General features: G+C 41.8%; 1 long non-coding RNA gene and 1 pseudogene across 3 annotated transcripts in view; one reads left to right on the top strand and one right to left on the bottom strand.

Annotated features, from left to right (window-relative positions):
* LOC311600003 overlaps positions 1–18,038 on the top strand; it is a 63,619-nt gene that overhangs the window by 21,067 nt on the left and 24,514 nt on the right. The window contains exon 1 of one of the 2 annotated variants that reach the window (XR_014780112.1): positions 15,149–15,268. The exons of the other annotated variant lie outside the window; for it this stretch is intronic. This is a non-coding gene — a long non-coding RNA (uncharacterized lncRNA). Of the gene's footprint in view, positions 1–15,148; positions 15,269–18,038 lie in introns of those variants that run through there. 2 annotated transcript variants of the gene reach the window in all.
* Positions 3,903–4,430, bottom strand: LOC311599068 (MICOS complex subunit Mic26-like; annotated as a pseudogene). Its single transcript has one exon. The product of its transcript is annotated as an MICOS complex subunit Mic26-like (transcript).

Here is an 18,038-nt window from a genome sequence, read left to right as displayed (position 1 = left end):
TTTTATGATAGGAACACATTGTGAGAGGTGTATGCCTTTGTGATTCTTAAAAACTGTGTTGACATCATAAAGTGTGCTCACCCAAAGCTAGATATCATGGTGGTAGGAGCATCACAGACTGTTCTCACATGAACTGAGCTGTAATCCATCAGCCATGTGGTGTGGCTTGATAAAGTGAAGGGAAGAGATAAATAGGACATATGAGAAACTGCTGCCCAGGCAACACAGGTTCTTATTTTCATGCTAAACAATATCCATTGCTTCTCTGTCCTTTGACTGACATCAATGTGGTAAACATATTTTTATAAATAAAAGTAAATGCTAGGACCGCAATAAAATTATAACATAATGGATGTTGGCATTATCAAGTACTATGTCTTGCACCTTGGTGTGTGTGCTTCACTTTACAAAGAGCAGTGCAGTAAGTTTGTTCACAGCATCATCACCATAAGTACATGAGTAAGGTGTTGTGCAATGCTGTTGTCATGGCTACAGTGTCACTAGGGAATGTGTACTTTCCAGTTCCAATATAGATGTGAGGGACTAGAATCATATACAAGCTGTTGCGGACCAAAATGCTACTGTCTGGTCAAAGAGATTTTATTGTCTGTCACTGAGTCAGAGAGTGTTAATAATTTTGAATTGTGGTATTGTTTGACAAATTTTAATAGCACACTTCTATTAGGTTTTTGTTGGTGGTGGTGATGGTTTTTATCTTTTTATTTTATTTTATTGGTTTTTCAAGACAGGGTTTCTCTGTGTAGCCTTAGCTGTCCTGGACTCACTTTTGTAGACCAGTCTTGCCTCAAACTCACAGTGATCCACCTGCCTCTGCCTCCCGAGTGCTGGGATTAAAGGTGTGTTCCACCACCCCTGGCACAATTCTATAAGTTTAGGAGACACTCTTCTTTACTCTTCCCTCAACATTAGAAATCTTGAAAAACTCACATCCTAAGCCAGGAGACTCCTTGTTTCTTTATTTTCAATGCTTAAATTATTAATTTAAAAGATTTGTACCAACTGGATAAACATGCTCTCAGTTGCTTTTTACACACTTTTCTTACTAGCTGATAAGGTATTATCTTGTATTCAATATATATTAATAATACTTGCTTTACATATATGCATATATACATATACATGATGTTTATATTTTAATTTGTTATTTTACTTTATTTGATTATGAAATTGTCATGTTTAGGAGTTTATATTTTTATATGGCTAAGTCTATAAAACTTTGCATTTGGTGTCAATAGATTTTTCTATAGGCATTCATATCATCTTTTATATTTTAAGATCTCATCTATATTTTAGAAATTCTTTGGGGAGTCAGATAGTTCCTTTTAATATTAAAAGTTTGAATCTCTTCTTGTGTCTATCAAAATGTTACTGGTGTTGAGAACAGTTACTCATGCCTTTAGTTTAAGAACTCAGAAAACAGAATTTGGTAGACCCAAGCAAGTCTGTGGCCAGACTGGCCTGTAGAGTGAGTTTCATGCGAGTCAGGACTAGTGAAACTCTGTCCCAAATTTTTTTCAATGAAAAATTTGGAGAATGGCATTACCTATAGTCTTTCAAGCTAAAGTGAAAGAATAATTTTTAAGGTCCTTGGTTCTTCATATAACTCCATTAAGCAGAAGATCACTGTAGTTCCTGAGATGTTTTCAGTAGGGGAAAAAAATAACAGTTGCATGTAGCTTAAATAATACTGTACCCATTATTTAGGCAGGCATGCGAAGGAAGGAGCTTACCTGGCTTGGCAGCCATTGAGATTCTGCCCTACCAAGGGGGCTCAGGAATCTTCACTCTTTCTGCATCCTCCATCCTGGCTGAAGCAGCATCAAGTCTCACAAAGACACACAGAAAAGCCAACGGAATGAAAACTCTCCTTCAAGTCAGAAGTGGAGAAGGAAGTTTCTGCCCACTCTATTGGCCAGAAGTGCATGACACACCACGGATATGATAAGTGGTGAAGGCAGCAGGATGACCCTCATTTTTCATAAATCATGCTAAATGCTATTCGCCTCCTGAGAAAAGGGAACGTTTGATATCTGTTACGATAAAAGTGTATATGAGGTAATTAATTTATAGGATAAAAAAGCTTCCTTGAGGCCACAATTTGAGTTTCCAGTGTGGGTGAAACTGTTGCTTTTAGGTCCCCGGTGTGGGTAAGGCTACCACATAGCACTGACGGGAAACGCTGATGAAGCAAATTATGTACGTCATAACCAGGATGCACAAGAAGGAAAAAGGAAGTTCTGGGTACCACAGTCACTTCCAACTCACGGCTCCGATTGACCCAAGGGCCCCCGTGCAAGTCCCTACTTTCTAGAGCTTCCACCACCTCCCAGTAGTGCTGATCTGGGAACCCAAGTGAAATGTGTGGTACCAACCGGCAGCAGCGATGACTCTGCTTCTAGAATTTCCTCTTTTCTCCCACAAGAACCATCTTCTTCACTATTTCCCAAGCAGCTCAAGAGATCTGAGTCATACAGTCAGGCCGCTTACACTCTTTGTTTAGAAAGAATACAGATACATTTGCAATTAATAGAAAGCAGAGGTCTTAAAAGAACGTAAAAGACTGCTTCGCTGCGCTGTCGCCTTCTGCCTCCTATGCCTACACTAGCTCTCATGCCTGCTCTGTACTCTCGAGCAGAGGAGGGGCCTCTGCTACTTTTGAGGCTCTGAGTCCTAAGAGGTTTGTATGTCCTGGGCTCAGTCCCAAGACTGCACACTGTCGGGAGTGGCTGTGAATCGGGGAGGCCTCCGGGTGAGATGTTTCAGGTGAGCAGAAGTAAGCTTTTGAAGGATTTGTGGGGTCCTTTCTGGACACGAGAAGAGCAGTTCCACATTCAGACTGCCATTTCCATCCTGTACACTTAGTAGAGAGCTAAAACACCAACAGGTCTGCTATGCCATGTTAACCCCAGAAAGGATGACGGGGAGAAAATGACTGAATGGGAGAGGCGGTGCTGAAGGTTTGATGCCATGGTAAAGGCAACAGCTTTGAGAATTCTACACTGAACTTCAAACACGAACTTACGCTTTCTAGCCTTGTAGTAACATGCTCTAGCCGTTGATATTACTGTGAATGTTAACAATAATGCCAGTTGTTCAATTCATTGTGGAGAAGGAGATCGAATTATCTCTGTAAAAGTCTTTATTTTGGTTTTGGGGCACATGGTTTCTCTGTGTAGCCCTGGCTGTCATGGAACGAGCTCTGTAGACCAGGCTGGCCTCGAACTCACAAAGGGTACCCACTTCTGCCTCCTTGAGTGGTGGCATTACAGGAGTGTGCCACCACCACTCAGAACTGAAAGTGATTTAGCTTTATTTCTGACTTTTGTGCTTATCTCTTCTAGAAACCACTTACAGTGTCGTTTGTTCTGTGTGTATAGGGTGGCTCTGAGGTGGGTGTGATTGAAAATACCCAGGTTACCAGAGGAAATGGTATCAAATCTTGGCCCTGAAACATAGGCAGTCACGGTCATGGGCAATTTCGGAGCAAGAACAACCAATGCCAAGGGCAGACCATGAGAAGCTGGGCCCAGCCGACAAAGCAGTTTCATGGAGGGGAACACAGTAAAGTTGGAGCTGGGAAGGCTGTGGATGGAAAGCAACTAAGAAACAGGATATTAAACTACCTCAGAGACAAGAACATACCCTTGGGTGCTTATTGGCTTGTCTTGAGTGGCTGGCTCACTGAGATCTTGAAATCACTCAGTTAGAGGAGATAGGATTTGCTTTGTTAAAAACAAAAGGCTGCTACGTCTCCATGAATAGTTTTTTCAATTAATTTATTTATTTCTATTCACTTTATACCCTGATTGTAAGACCCTCCTTCCTCTCCTCCTGGTCTCACACTGGGTCCTTCTTCCTCTACCCCCCCAAGCTCCTATTCCTCAGAAAAAGGGGCAACCCAAGCACCCTCCCCTGCTGACCTGGGCAAAGGCTATGGCTTGTTGTGGGTAACGGATAGAGGCACCTAATCCCATGAAAAAAAAGAGTGTACACCAGCTTCTTTATTTTTGGACCTCTAGCAAAAAGGAGTCCATCAAAACCATCAAAAGAAATAACACCAAGTCTTGCGGAAAACCCAGGAGGAGCATTGTGAAGATATTCACAGCTGTCTTGTCCCCACTGGACGAAGCGTCCACCTTGGCTTGAGTTTGGGAGTATATTTCCAGACACCAGCTTGTCTATGGCTCACAGTGATATCGGATATGTGAGATGTTTTCTTCAAGTGGAGTCCTTGGCTCCTCCACATATTTAGGTTGGAACTGAGTAGAGTGAAAGCTCATCAATTTTCACATAGTTTTTGTGAGGAGAGTCTTTTTTGGGGTGCTGCAATAGACCCTGAAAGTGAGCAGGCTCAGGCTGGCTGGCCCCAGTGATCTCCCAATTACCTGGAACGTGTTGCTGGCAGCCATGGCTCCAGCAGTCCAGTTTTGTTATTTTAAATGTTCTTGATTCAGCCAATGAGGTAGACAGTAGACCATTTTAAAAACAGAGAAACTGAGGCTCAGAGGGATAACTAATGTAACTCCCAAAGTCCCACACTTAGTAAACACTGAAGCCAAGGTGTAGAACAGGTTCTTTTTAACCTCAACTCACTGTTCCTGTCTGCATGCCACAAACAGAATGGCCCCCAGCTGCCATAGACTCAGACTTATGCGGTCAGCTGCCTTCAAATAAGCTGGGTCCTCCAGGTCTTTTGCCTGTGTCCTGGGACTGCCTCCACCCACATCACTTCTCCTAGACTTCTTTGCTGAACTCTCCTCTTATTCCTAAGAGCAGTGAGCTGAATAGACCCAGTATGATTTCACATTAGCAGCCTCCACCTTTCCTTTGGCATATCCTGGGATCGCGCTGAACCCACTAATCAGAACTTTGTCAATTCTCATGTGGGCTGGAATTGACGTCCCAGTGTTTCTTAGTCCTCTACTAATGTCTGCGCATGACACTCTTCTGCTTTGTTCCCATCATATCCGCTGCTCTAACATGCTTGAGAAATAACAGCAGCTTTCTGTAATTTATCCCCAAGGCTGGTTGCAGCAGAGGTTTTCTGCCTGTGTCTTAATTGTATCTCTCTTCTGGTGTTTTGGTGAGTTTGGCTCTTAGCAATTGTTCATCAAAGACCCGATCAGCACAGCTGCTGTTGGTTGTAGCACATCTGGACTTGCAGCTGTGTCAGATAGTACAATTTCTAATACCACATGAAAAAGCTAACAGAGGACTACTGCCATGAAGACACTGCAGGTCCACCACTTACCTCTCTTTCCTTACCTTTGACTTTTCTGCTCAGACCTGCCCTCGCAGGCAAATCTACTCAATATTTTCTTTGTGTAATCATTTTGATCCTGTTTTAATGATTTGTTCTAGAGAACCCTTGCTCAATAACAACATAGTCTCTGTGTCTATCTCTGCCCCCTCTGCTTCTCTCTGTCCCCCTTTCTTCTCCCACCCTGTCTATCGTTCTGTCATGTGACTGACCATCACAAACGTTTCCTATCCGAACATCTTTATCTGACAAAATGAAAAAGAAGGAGCAATCATCTTCTGGTCCCCAGCCCCACTCCCACACCCTTTTTTCCAAGACAGGGTTTCTCTGTGTAGCCTTGGCTGTGCTGGCTCTGTAGACAAGGCTGGCCTCAAACCCACAGAAATCTGCCTGCCTCTGCCTTCCCAAGTGCTGGCATTACACCAGTGTGCACCACTGAGCCCAGCTGGTTTTACCTTTTTCTAAACAACCTTTCTCCTTTTGATTAAGCAACGTGTAACATTGGTTAATCAACATCAACACTTTCTTTTCTCTTCTCCTTTTCTTTCTTCTTTGTCTAGTTATTTATTTATTTATTTATTTATTTATTTATTTATTTATCTATTTATTTTTACCATGTGCCACCATACCTGGAACAACATTTCTTTAAAGTCTGTGACAGTTTTGAGTAAGGGTGGCCCCATAGACACACACATTTGAATGCTTAGTCATCAGGGAGTTGAACTGTTTGAAAACAATTAGAAGGATTAGGAGGTGTGGCCTTGTTGAAGAAACTCTTCCCCTGGGAGTGTGGGGGGTGGGCTTTGAGGTTTCGGAAGCCCATGCCACGCCCAGAGTCGCAATCTCTGCCTGCAGATCAGGATGCAGCTCTCAGCTTCCGCTCCCCCTCCAGCATCCTGTCTGCCTGATGCTGCCATGACGACAGTGGACTAAACCTCTGATGGTTAGCAAGCCCCTGATTAAATGTGTCTTTCATAAGAGTTGCCTTGGTCGCAGTGTTTATTCACAGCAATAGAACAGCAACTAAGACAAGGCCATTAATTCCTTCTCTAATTACAAAACAACCCTGTATGTTAATAAAATACCACAAATGGCATCAACTTCATTTATAATCTAACTTGTATTTCAGAGATTAAGGTCTACAGACAACTGAAGAGGCAAACAGCCAGTGATAAACGCTTGTTATCCAAAGAAGCAGGCTGGTATCAAAAGTTCCGTGTTGTAGTTTTAAGTCTGACACTACACTTTTAGGATGTTGGAATCGCTTTTGCATTTTGGTATAATCTAATTTTTGTTTTTTGAGACAGTTTCTCTGTGTAGCTTGCTTGTTTTTTACTAACTTTGTAGACCAGGTTGGCCTCAAACTCACAAAGATCCACCTGCCTCTTCTTCCCTGAGTGCTGGGATTGTAGATTTGTGCCATTATATCTAACTGTAACTCTAAACTTCTAGAAACTTGGACCATATCAGTTATTAGGACATGCCTTGATTACATATTACAAACTCATTTTAACATTTTGTTTAGAAATAGATGCTAACTTATTAAAACTTCTTTCATCTCATTGGAATCTGCCAGATAGTTTATTTGGACAACTTTCAAATAAACAAACCAAGAACAAAGCACCCTGTCAGCAACATCACTGATTGATGATCTTGATGTCTTGTGTTTATTTCCCTTTATTGTATCATCTATGCATCATAAACTTTCATTTGTTTGTACTAGTTCTTGCCTCACCTGAGCTAGGAGAAATTGAGGGAGGCCTAATTACCAGGTTCGGAAAAAATATGGGGGAGTGCTGTGTAGCACAGCATGATGACGTCACAGAGAATGAGTGACAGGTTCTAAAATAAAAATGGGTGAAAAGTGGGCTGATTCCCCAAACTCCTTTAATCAGTTCTGTCTCCAGCTTAAAAGCCTATGGGTTTTATGTTTACTAAGAAAGTGCACTTTTGATTTTATTTACATAAAGAAGAATGCTGGCAGAATATCATGGAGAAACTCTTTACCTATTCCTCTCACCCTGTTTATAAAGTTTAATTGGCAAATAAAAAGTGAGTGTACTAGGGCTGTGGAGATAGCTCAGTCTAGAAAGTGCTCGCTCTTTAAGGATGAGGACCCATCACTAGCTTGCACATAAAAGCATGAAAGGTGCGCGCCTGGAATACCAGCACTGGGCATGAGGAGGCGGAACCATCTCAGCTGCGGGCCTAGTGAGTCTCAACCAATCCGAACGCTCCAAGTTCAATAAGGAGGGAGACATCTGACACCTTCTGGTCACCATAGGAATTCACAGGAGCGCACGTGCCTGTACAAACACACACACACACACACACACACACACACACACACACACACACACACATGTGCATACACATAGACATAACACATTATTATTTTTTTAATTTTTTGAACAGTTTTTAAAAACTTTTTCCTTAAAGATTATAATTACAACATGTCTCCCTTACCTTTCCACCCACCAGACCTTCCCATGTGCCCACCTCTTGCTCTCCTCCAAATTCATGACCTTTTTTCCATTAGTTTTTATTGAATGCATATATGTATATATTCCTAAATATAACTTGCACAGTCTGTATAATGTTACCCATATGTATGATTTCAGGGCTGGCCATTTGGTATTGGATAACCAACTAGTATGCTCTTCCCTGGGGTAGACTATTTCTCCTGCTCTCAGGATTCCTTAGCTGCCTCTAGTTCTTTCTGTAGGACTGGAGACTGCTGGGCTTTCCTCTGGAATTTAGACAGCTATCACTAGCAAGAGCTTAGATAGCTCTTTTTGTTTGTTTGTTTGTTTTTCATTTAAAAAATTTTTTTATTAATTTATTCTTGTTATATCTCAATGAATATCCCATCCCTTGTATCCTCCCATTCTTCCCTCCCTCCCATTTTCCCCTTATTCCCCTCCCCTATGACTGTTCCTGAGGGGGATTTCCTCCCCCTGTATATGCTCATAGGATATCAAGTCTCTTCTTGGTAGCCTGCTATCCTTCCTCTGAGTGCCACCAGGCCTCCCCCTCCAGGGGACATGGTCAAATATGAGGCACCAGAGTATATGTGAAAGTCATACCCCACTCTCCACTCAACTGTGGAGAATGTTCTGCCCATTGGCTAGATCTGGGTAAGGGTTTAAAGTTTACCGCCTGTATTGTCCTTGGCTGGTGCCTTATTTTGAGCGGGACCCCTGGGCCCAAATCTGCCTATCATAATGTTCTATTTGTAGGTTTCTAGGACCCTCTGGATCCTTCTGCTTTGCTTTTTCCCATGCTTCTCTCATCTAGAGTCCCAATAGGATGTCCTCCCCTCTGTCCCAGTTTCCTGGTAAGTGAAGGTTTTCATGGGACATGCCCCTTGGGCTAGTATGCAGATATAAGTGAGTATATACCACTTGACTCTTTCTGCTTCTGGGTGAACTCACTCATTGCGGTCATTTCTAGTTCAATCCATTTGTCCACATATTTTGGAAATTCCTTGTTTTTATTAGCTGTGTAGAATTTCATAGTGTAAATGTACCACAGTTTCTTTTTTTTTTTTTTTTTTTTTTTTTTTTGGTCTTTTGAGACAGGGTTTCTCTGTGTAGCCTTGGCTGTCCTGGACTCGCTCTGTAGCCCAGGCTGGCCTCGAACTCACAGTGATCCGCCTGCCTCTGCCTCCCGAGTGCTGGGATTAAAGGCGTGCGCCACCACGCCCGGCTTCACAGTTTCTTTATCCATTCTTCTACTGAGGGACACTTAGGCTGTTTCCATGATCTGGCTACTATGAATAAGGCTGCTATGAACATGATTGAGCAAATTTTCTTGTTGTGTGCTGAAGCATATTCTGGGTATATTCCAAGGAGTGGAATTGCTGGGTCTTGAGGAAGCCCTATTCCCAGTTTTCTGAGATAGCACCAGATAGATTTCCAAAGTGGCTGTACTAGTTTACATTCCCACCAGCACTGAAGGAGTGTTCCTCTCTCTCCACATCCTCACCAGCATGTGGTGTCGCTTGAATTTTTGATCTTAGCCAATCTGATGGGTGTAAGATGGAATCTCAGAGTTGTTTTGATTTGCATTTCCCTGATGACTAAGGAGGTTCAGCATTTCTTTAAGTGTTTCTCAGTCATTTGATATTCCTCTGTTGAGAATTCTCTGTTTAGTTCCAAGCCCCATTTCTCAATTGGGTTATTTGGTTTGGTAGTGTTTAATTTCTTGAGTTCTTTATATATTTTGGATATTAGACCTTTGTCGGATGTAGGGTTGGTGATGATCTTTTCCCAGTCTGTAGGCTGTCGCTTTGTTCTCTTGACAGTGTCTCCTGCCTTACAGAAGCTTCTCAGCCTCATGAGGTCTCATTTATTAATTGTTGACATTAAGGCCTGGGCTGTTGGTGTTCTGTTCAGGAAGTTGTCTCCTGTGCCAATGTGTTCCAGGCTCTTCCCCACTTTTTCTTCTAACTGACTTAGTGCCTCTGGTTTTATGTTGAGGTCTTTGATCCACTTGGATTTGAGTTTTGTGCAAGGTGACAAATATGGGTCCAGTTGCATTTTTTTTTACACATAGACCTCCAGTTAGACCAGCACCATTTGTTGAAGATGCTATCCTTTTTCCATTGAATGGATTTGGCTTCTTTGTCAAAAATCAAGTCACCATATGTGTGTGGATTCATATCTGAGTCTTTGATTTTATTCCACTGATCAACCAGCCTGTTGCTGTGCCAGTACCATGCTGTTTTTATTACTATTGCTTTATAGTACAGTTTGAGATCAGGTATGGAGATTCCTCCGGAGGATCTTTTATTGTACAAGATTGTTTTAGCTTTTCTGGGTTTTTTGTTTTTCCATATGAAGTTCAGAATTGAACTTTCAATGTCTTTAAAAGATGGTGTAAGTATTTTGATAGGGATTGCATTGAATCTGTAGATTGCTTTTGGTAGGATGGCCATTTTTACTATCACAACACATTTTTAAAGTATTTACTAAGTGTACGAGTGATAATATCATGTCCATATACATTGAAAAATGATCAGTTGTGCTAATAAACTCATTACCTTTTCTGTGTGTGGGAGGGCACATAAAATTTACTCTTATCAAATTTCATGTATAGAATATGCTATTGTTCACTGTAATCACCATGTCTACGCGAGGTAGCCAGCACTTCCTCATCATAGGACTAGAATTTTATACCCTCTGACCACCATCTTCTCTTGATGGAAAAGATTCTTGGTCATACCATCTTCCTGAGAGAGAGAGAGAGAGAGAGAGAGAGAGAGAGAGAGAGAGAGAGAGAACAATTGTATGGAGGAAAAATTTGGTTCCCCCAGTTCACCCAACTATATCATGAAGAAATACAAAACAGGAGTATCTAACTTTATCTAGGGAAACTAGGTCTAGGGGCTGTTAATGGGAAACAGGAGATATATATATGTATACATGTATATGGATCTAGATACCAGAGGAGACTCTCAAATCTGGTGATTCAAGCCGATGTCTGCCTTTGAAGGTTTGATTCCCCTGATTTACTTACTTATCCATCCAGATGTACTCAGTCCTGTGCATCATGTGTGAACTATGATGGCAAAGAGGAAGTGCTCTCATGCTGATTGCCATCTAGCTGGCTTTCATCTGTCACAGATATGCACATTGCCTATGCTATGATATGCAAACTGAGCGTTATCACATACTGGTGGTGCACTGACAGTCTGAGCCCTGGGTTACTCGGCGTGGGTGGGAAGTTTCATCTCTTCTGATGACTGAGGACTTTAGAGAAACGTTCTTTGGGCTGTTGCTGCTTCTCCCTTGTGTGGGAAAATATAAACTCAAGTGTTGCCCAGGGAACCTACTGACACAGAAACATACACTTGCAACTAAGTTTCTTAGTGTGTGCCCTAGTTTTGAAGCTGGGAGTCTTACTCATCTATTCCACTACCTGAGATGTTCGTAAACATGACGTCAGAGGGAAGGCAATGCCTATCTCAGAACAAATGATGGCAATGTTTCCCTGCACCCCCAAGTCTGCAAGGGGCTTGGCAACAGTTCAACAGAGCTGCTGCAGCTCCGGGTGGCTTGGTGATTTCCTGTGGAAGCCTGTGATGCTGTATCTGAAAGTAATTTGACTGATGTTGGTAGCTTTCTTTTTAAACTTAGACCCCCTGAGCATTTGAAGGAGTCTCTTGAACATTCTGGGGCACTGTGTATAATGGTGCTCAGGACATGTGTCCTAACTGTGCTGACAACGCAATGAGCCACATTCATTGAAATGTGCTATTCAGTTGACAGCAGATGGCCAGTGGAGTCCTGGTCCCTGTGTCAACAGAAGCACAGAAAATAGGGTACAAGACAAGGGCCACTCAGGCATGAGCCCGGAAGGAAAGCTTCACAATTGAAAGAATGCTGCATGGTTCCTCCTATGAAACGGAGATTTGAGCTTGAGAAATTTGGAGAACTCGAAGGCAGAGGCACAGCAAAGAACCAACCCCTGGGTTTGCTTCTACAGGATGTATAAAGAAATCCTGGGAGCCTCGTGAGGGATCTAATATTTGAAAACAAAGAATTCTTCATATGATGGAAGAGCATTCTTAGAAAACATGTTTTTCTCCGCTCTGAGACATTGCAGAGGAATTTAGGATGCTGTTTTATGCCATCTGCAGAAGAGACCCGTGTGACCAGAGAAGTCAACCTGCTTGAAGGAGAAAGGATTAAGATGGTCACAGCTGAGTACGTAGGCCACTGCTAGAAGCTACAGGAGTAAATCTGAAGAATACACTTACTTATTATGGGAAGTATAGTCCCATCACTTTAAAAACAAAAACAATACTTTTCTCAATGTGAACGTTTTGATCAGTAAGCAGGACTTTGTATTTTAAGAGACTACCGAATGCTTTACACATAGAAAGTACCAGTCTTAGTGATGGATAGGGTCCATTTAAAGTCTGGGTGTGGTACAGAGAACAGTCTTTTGCTAGTCCCTGCTAGGTCTGTCTTTCCTTATGCTGTGCTCCTGCCAAACCATTTATTGCCTTAGAGTATCCTATACGCAAAGAAGTGACCGGGAGTTCTGAGGTCAACGCGAAGAACACTCAGGTAATGGTTAACGTTTTCACCACGGAGTTGTGAGTGAGTTCACCAGAAGATAATCAGATCTGCTTTGTCTTTAGTACTGGAAAAGCAGTAACACTCCACTGTCTACTGGGCCACTAGGTGTTATAAGACTCCATTGTCTACTGGGGCGTTAGGGTTCATGTTTTGACTTTGCTATAAAGTTCCACATAGGGCCTGTGCACAGTTACTTTGTCCCTGCCTTCCTTCTGTACATATGCATTGCACACCTGCATTAAGGCAGATCCTTAGGCGCAGCGTTTATACTTAGAGAAGTCAGATTTCCTCTCAAGGTCTCAGATTTCTTATCATTGAAAAAGGGATGCTAATTAGGCCATCCTCAAAAACCCTTTCTAGCCATAAAAATAGCAGGTTATAGACAATGTCACCAATACCCCCAAAGACTACAATTCTAATTCTAGGGAGAATTTCTTTTTTAAGCAGAGCTATGAGACTACAGCACAGGAATACATGCATTGGGAACTAAAATAAGAGGATAAATATTATTAACTGAAGAAATGAGCAAGGTGTCATGGAAATCCTAAATCATAAGAAGGTCTTTGAGTTTTCTTTTTGATGGAGGAGCGAGTGCAGACAGACCAGGAAAAAAGGAATTCAGAGATCAGGCCCTGGTGTGTGTGAGACAGAGAGAGGAAGAGGGAGACACAGAGGGAGAGGCAGGGGAGAGAGATACAGAGGGAACGGGGACTTCTTAGGGATCAGCAAGTGTTCTGTGTGCTGGGAGTTCCAGATGTGGGCAAAGCAGGGCGGGGCGTGAAGTAAGAGCAGTCAGGAGGGAGTTAGACTTTGAAGTGTAGTGTGGGTCTAAGGAGCGATAGAGCATCTAGGCATATTGCCTTCATTTTCCCCATTTTCTTAAAAAGCAAACTAACACACGTATGGGGCCTATGCAAAGCCGCCCTTCTTCCCTGACTTCCTTCCATCAATGTGAACTGTGAACCTGCGTTAGGGCAGGACTTGGGTTAGGTACAACATTCAGAGCTGTACTTGGACATGCAGGGCATCTCCAATGGGCAAGACTCTGATCCAGATGCTGATGGATGCAGTTGTTGTTTAGTTGCCCATGAAGATAGTCTTACTTAGGCTCTCTAATTAGCTAGGTAGCCCAGGTAAGATCACATGGTGCTATTTACAGAAATCTCAGGTAAGCTCTAGACAGGCTGCCTCACTCTCCTTTCATGGGAGTGTCTATTTTCTAATTGTGCCTTCCTTTAGCCAGACTGTGAAACAAATCTACCTATCTCCGTACCATGTATCTGTCTGTCTGTCTGTCTGTCTGTCTATCTATCTATCTATCTATCTATCTATTTATCCTTTATTCTTTATCTCCTTCCTTCTTTCCTCCCTCCTGGTGTGTGCAGATGGGTACGCAGGCCACAGCACAGTATGGAAGTCAGAGGACAGCTTAGAGGAGTCATTTCTCTCGTTTCATCCTATGCATCATCCATGGAGCCGACCTTACCTCTACCCACTGAGACATCTCGCTAACCAGCCCTCCAAGCAAAGTTCATATGAGAAATAAACTAAAATCTTTCCTCATTGCTCGCACCCCAGTCATGCCAATTGATCCACGAGGAAGTAAGTAGTCTCTCTTTGCAGGCTATTTCTCGATAAACCTCCTGACCTTCCATTTCTACTGACTTGAGATTCGTCAGTTAGGTGCCTGCTGCCAGGACTCCGGGTAAACTTCCAGAGGCATAAGCTTTTGAAATAAAACATTCTTTGATGGATTCTTTATCCTTCCAGCCTAACTTTCAGGTCTTAAACAATTTGCTCAGGTTCTTAAACTGTCTCGAAAATCCACAGCATTTAAAACTCTGCCTTTTAGTAGCTGGAAAAGCTGACGTCAGTGCAGAAGCTCTGACTGCATTCCTTCGTTGTTCAGTAGCATAGCTGGGACAAAGAGACATGAAGAGGTTTGTCCAAGACCACATCCTTGCTATTAGATACTAGACTGTATCAGTTAGGATGCTTCCAGTTAGAAGAAACCCTTTTTCTAAGGCACATTCCACAATAACAGAGCACAATGTCTCATACAGCAGGAACTCCATCTCTGGGGCAGTCAATAAGCCAGGCAGAGGCAAGAGCGACTCTTTTTCTATTCAACTGCCAGTTGTCAGGTTAGGTCTTAAGCTTCATCTTTCATGCTGTCTGTGTGCCTCACCATGGTGGATATGGCAAAAAAGAATTCTTTCCTCCAATTATGGAATACAAGTTATTCATCAAGGTTCAGCCATATTGCCCCTTTGCTTAATCCTGGATCAATCGAGTTACTAGGAAAATACAACAGAATACTGTCTAGTTTAAACCTGCATGCTGGCCAAACCAGTGGGTATGGACTACTCTGATTATGTATTGTTTTAAAAATCCACTTAAGGGATGTAGATGGGGTCAGTTTTTCTGAGTCATAACTACTGGAGAATGCTAAGGATATAACATGGTTAGGAAATAGGGGGCCAGGAATGTAGACTGCATAAGTATTAAATGAAGTCCTTAGCAGGGGCCAAGGATACCTTATATTTCAGTTATGTGGCAACTGATTGCTACAAGTGGGAAAAATATATTCTGAAATAATAGAGAGCATAAAAAGGGTACCACATTCAAGAGAGATGTGTGATTTTTCTTCATCGCACAATTTGTTAAGACAATCCAAACAAGTCTGGAGAGACAGTGTCATGTGCTATGGCATCACAGGTGGATACAGCAGCACATTCCATCTTGTCTAGTTGCCAGGGCAACAAAGTCCAATTGTGATAGTGGGGTGAGGTGGAAGCATAGAAAATGGTGCTTTCCCTACTGTGAAAAGTGATTTAGACCAAAACAGAGGTTGTTAGAGAATATTCAGAGCCTATGAGATTGAGCAGCCACAAAAAAGGTAAAACGCTGGTAGATTAATGTGTGTTTTTTCACACTCATAGGCGAGCCAACATGATCATGAAACCTTTATGTATTAGAGCCTTCTATAATGGGTATGAGATGTCCATCTTAATCTTATTTCATTTCTTACCACAAAGCCTCAGGTCTGTTAGAGCTGAAACTTTTCTTTTTCCTCTATGAAATTCTACTCTTTCATTTCAACACTTTTTCTGTGCCCGCCCTCCACAGAACCTGGATTAAATACGAAGTTGTTTTAAGACTGAACTTTATTCACACCTCCACTACCAAATATAACTACTTATTTTTAGTAGTGCTATAACTGAATATGATAATGCAATGAAAATAAAGCCTGCAAATGGTGCAAGTTTCCCTTAAGATGTGTACATTACACGGCCTTTTTAACAGTGGAGACATGACTTGGTACAACTAAGGGACTAAGCTTCTACTTGTTGTCATCATGAAGAGTCCAGGGTGCTCCTGCAGCTCAACACTAACACCGCAGAAGGGGCCTCACTATGCAGGTCTTTAGTGGTTTTGGAGTGACTTCTGCATGCCAGGCAGTGGGTCTAGATTCAAGGGTGGATGGGAAAGGCGTCTACAATCAGATGAAAAGAAACACCACGTAACTTGATATCTCTCTTGTTGGCCTTTTCCTCATGTCTTTATGATGTCACTGTTCAGTGTCATTGTGCCTATCAGGATATAACACCTCTCCAGGTCAGGTTGCTCATGGGTGCTACTTCAGCAGGCTATTCTGGGACTCAGAGTTAAGACCCCCAGTTCACATTGTTAGTGACCTCTGAAGCTTAGAGTTGAACCACGAAAAAGAAACAAACCTTCGTGTAGTTTTGTTTGTAGTATGACTTCCAATTGATTTTAGGTTTCTAAAAAATGTTCATTTTTTATAGTGAGTTATGTACTAAAAAAAAATCAAAAGATAAAGGGAAAACACATTTTAAGAACAACACATCTGTAGCCACTTTGTTTCCACCTAGAATACAGGAAGATGAGAATAATATTGATGTTATCTTGCAAAAGGGATATTCCATAAAACTTGTTTGTCTTTTATAAGAACATTCAACTGCATATATCTGTAGTGCACACTGTGATAGTTCAGTACATGCATAGAACAGAGAATAAGGTTGGCGTAGTTAGTGCTCACAACTCAACATTTATGTTTGGTGCTTCTAAGCTCTCCATCCACAAACTGTGTAATAGGTTATTGAAAAGTGTAGTCATTCTATGTGCTGAATGCTAGGAATAACTTCTTTTGTGGAACCTGCTTTGGTACCCAGATTTCTTGTATAGTCTACTGTAGGGAAAGTGAATCGTGAGACAGGGGGAACTGACCTAGAGCAAGAGTGAGGTCAAGATATGTCCAAACCATGAAAATCTAGAGACCAGCAGGAGTAAGAAGCACTCCCTCCCCGTTCTGGGCCTTTATGCCTTAATGCACGTAGCCTTGTGACCCCCACCTCTGCCACCCTTGAGGTAGTCATGTAGCCTGATGGCCAGGTTTCAGGTTAAAAGTTGCTATTTCCTTATAAGGACATGCCCAGCTAGCATCTAGAATTCATCTCCATGGAAATGAAGAATTCCCAGTACCTCAGCCCCAGCCAATGATGCGTGGTCACCCTGAAAGCCCCTACCCACTTCCCCAAGGTTTATATAGCCCTTATGTTTCCAAATAAAGAAGAGCTATTTCACTGAAAACTGTCTTGGAGAAGGCTTTCTCCCCTCTGACACTCACCACCTGGCCGAGGTCTTAGGAAACCACCCACCCACTTAGGCCTCTTTCCTTCAAGCTCTGATGGGCAAAGATGTCTGGATGCCCCGAGGCCAGAAGCTAACCAGGTGGGACATTCTACCCCACTGTCTTTCTTATTCTCTAATAATCACTGTTATTCTCCTCCTATTTTGAGTTCAACATTTTTAGCGTCTGCTAATGATTGACAACATGTTTGGGTTTCTGTGTTTGACTTGTTTCATTTTACACTATGCTTTGTACTACAACAAAGAATATTTCATTTTGTGTGTGTGTGTGAGTGTGTGTGTGTGTGTGTGTGTGTGTGTGTGTGTATAATTTTCTTTCTCTTGTTCTTTACCTTTCAATTTCTTTTGCCATGAAGGCTCACAGTATAGTCCAGACCAGTCTGGAACTCACAATGTAGCCCAGATTGTCTTTGAACACAGAGAAGTCCTCCTACTTTATTTAGTGCTGGAATTATAGGCATGAGCTACCTTCCACATGATATATTGTTTATATATATATCAATTAGTGGCTATTATAAGGAGTACATTGATAAACATATAAGAACAAACAATTCTTTGATATGCTAATTTTATTTATTTTTAAACAAAACCCTAGCTTTGATTGTTTGTCTGAACAAAACAACAGGCCATGACTATAGCAAGACACATCCTCTTTTTTTTCTAAATAGTTTTTTCATACAATATAGTCTGACAATGTTTTCCCCTCCATAATTTCCTCTCAATTTTTCCCATGGTCCCAACTATTCACCTTCTTTCTCTCTCTCCTTAGAGAACAAACGAGAAAATAAAATAAGTAAACAAACTAGGATTTTAAAAAAGAAAAGCATGAGAAACACATCATATACACACAAAAGCAAAACCCATAAAAACATAAAATCAGAAACCATAATATATGGGCAAAAGACCAGTATGGTTAAAAATGTCCAAATAAAACAAGATGAAAGATATAAACAAAATCTACAAAAACGCCATTGTTTTCATTTTTTGTTTGCCTT

Source organism: Acomys minous (assembly GCF_964271855.1).
Source record: "Acomys minous genome assembly, chromosome: 6".
Lineage (NCBI taxonomy): Eukaryota > Metazoa > Chordata > Mammalia > Rodentia > Muridae > Acomys > Acomys minous.
The sequence above is the reverse complement of the archived record's forward strand: the minus strand, read 5'-3'. Positions and strand labels throughout refer to the sequence as shown.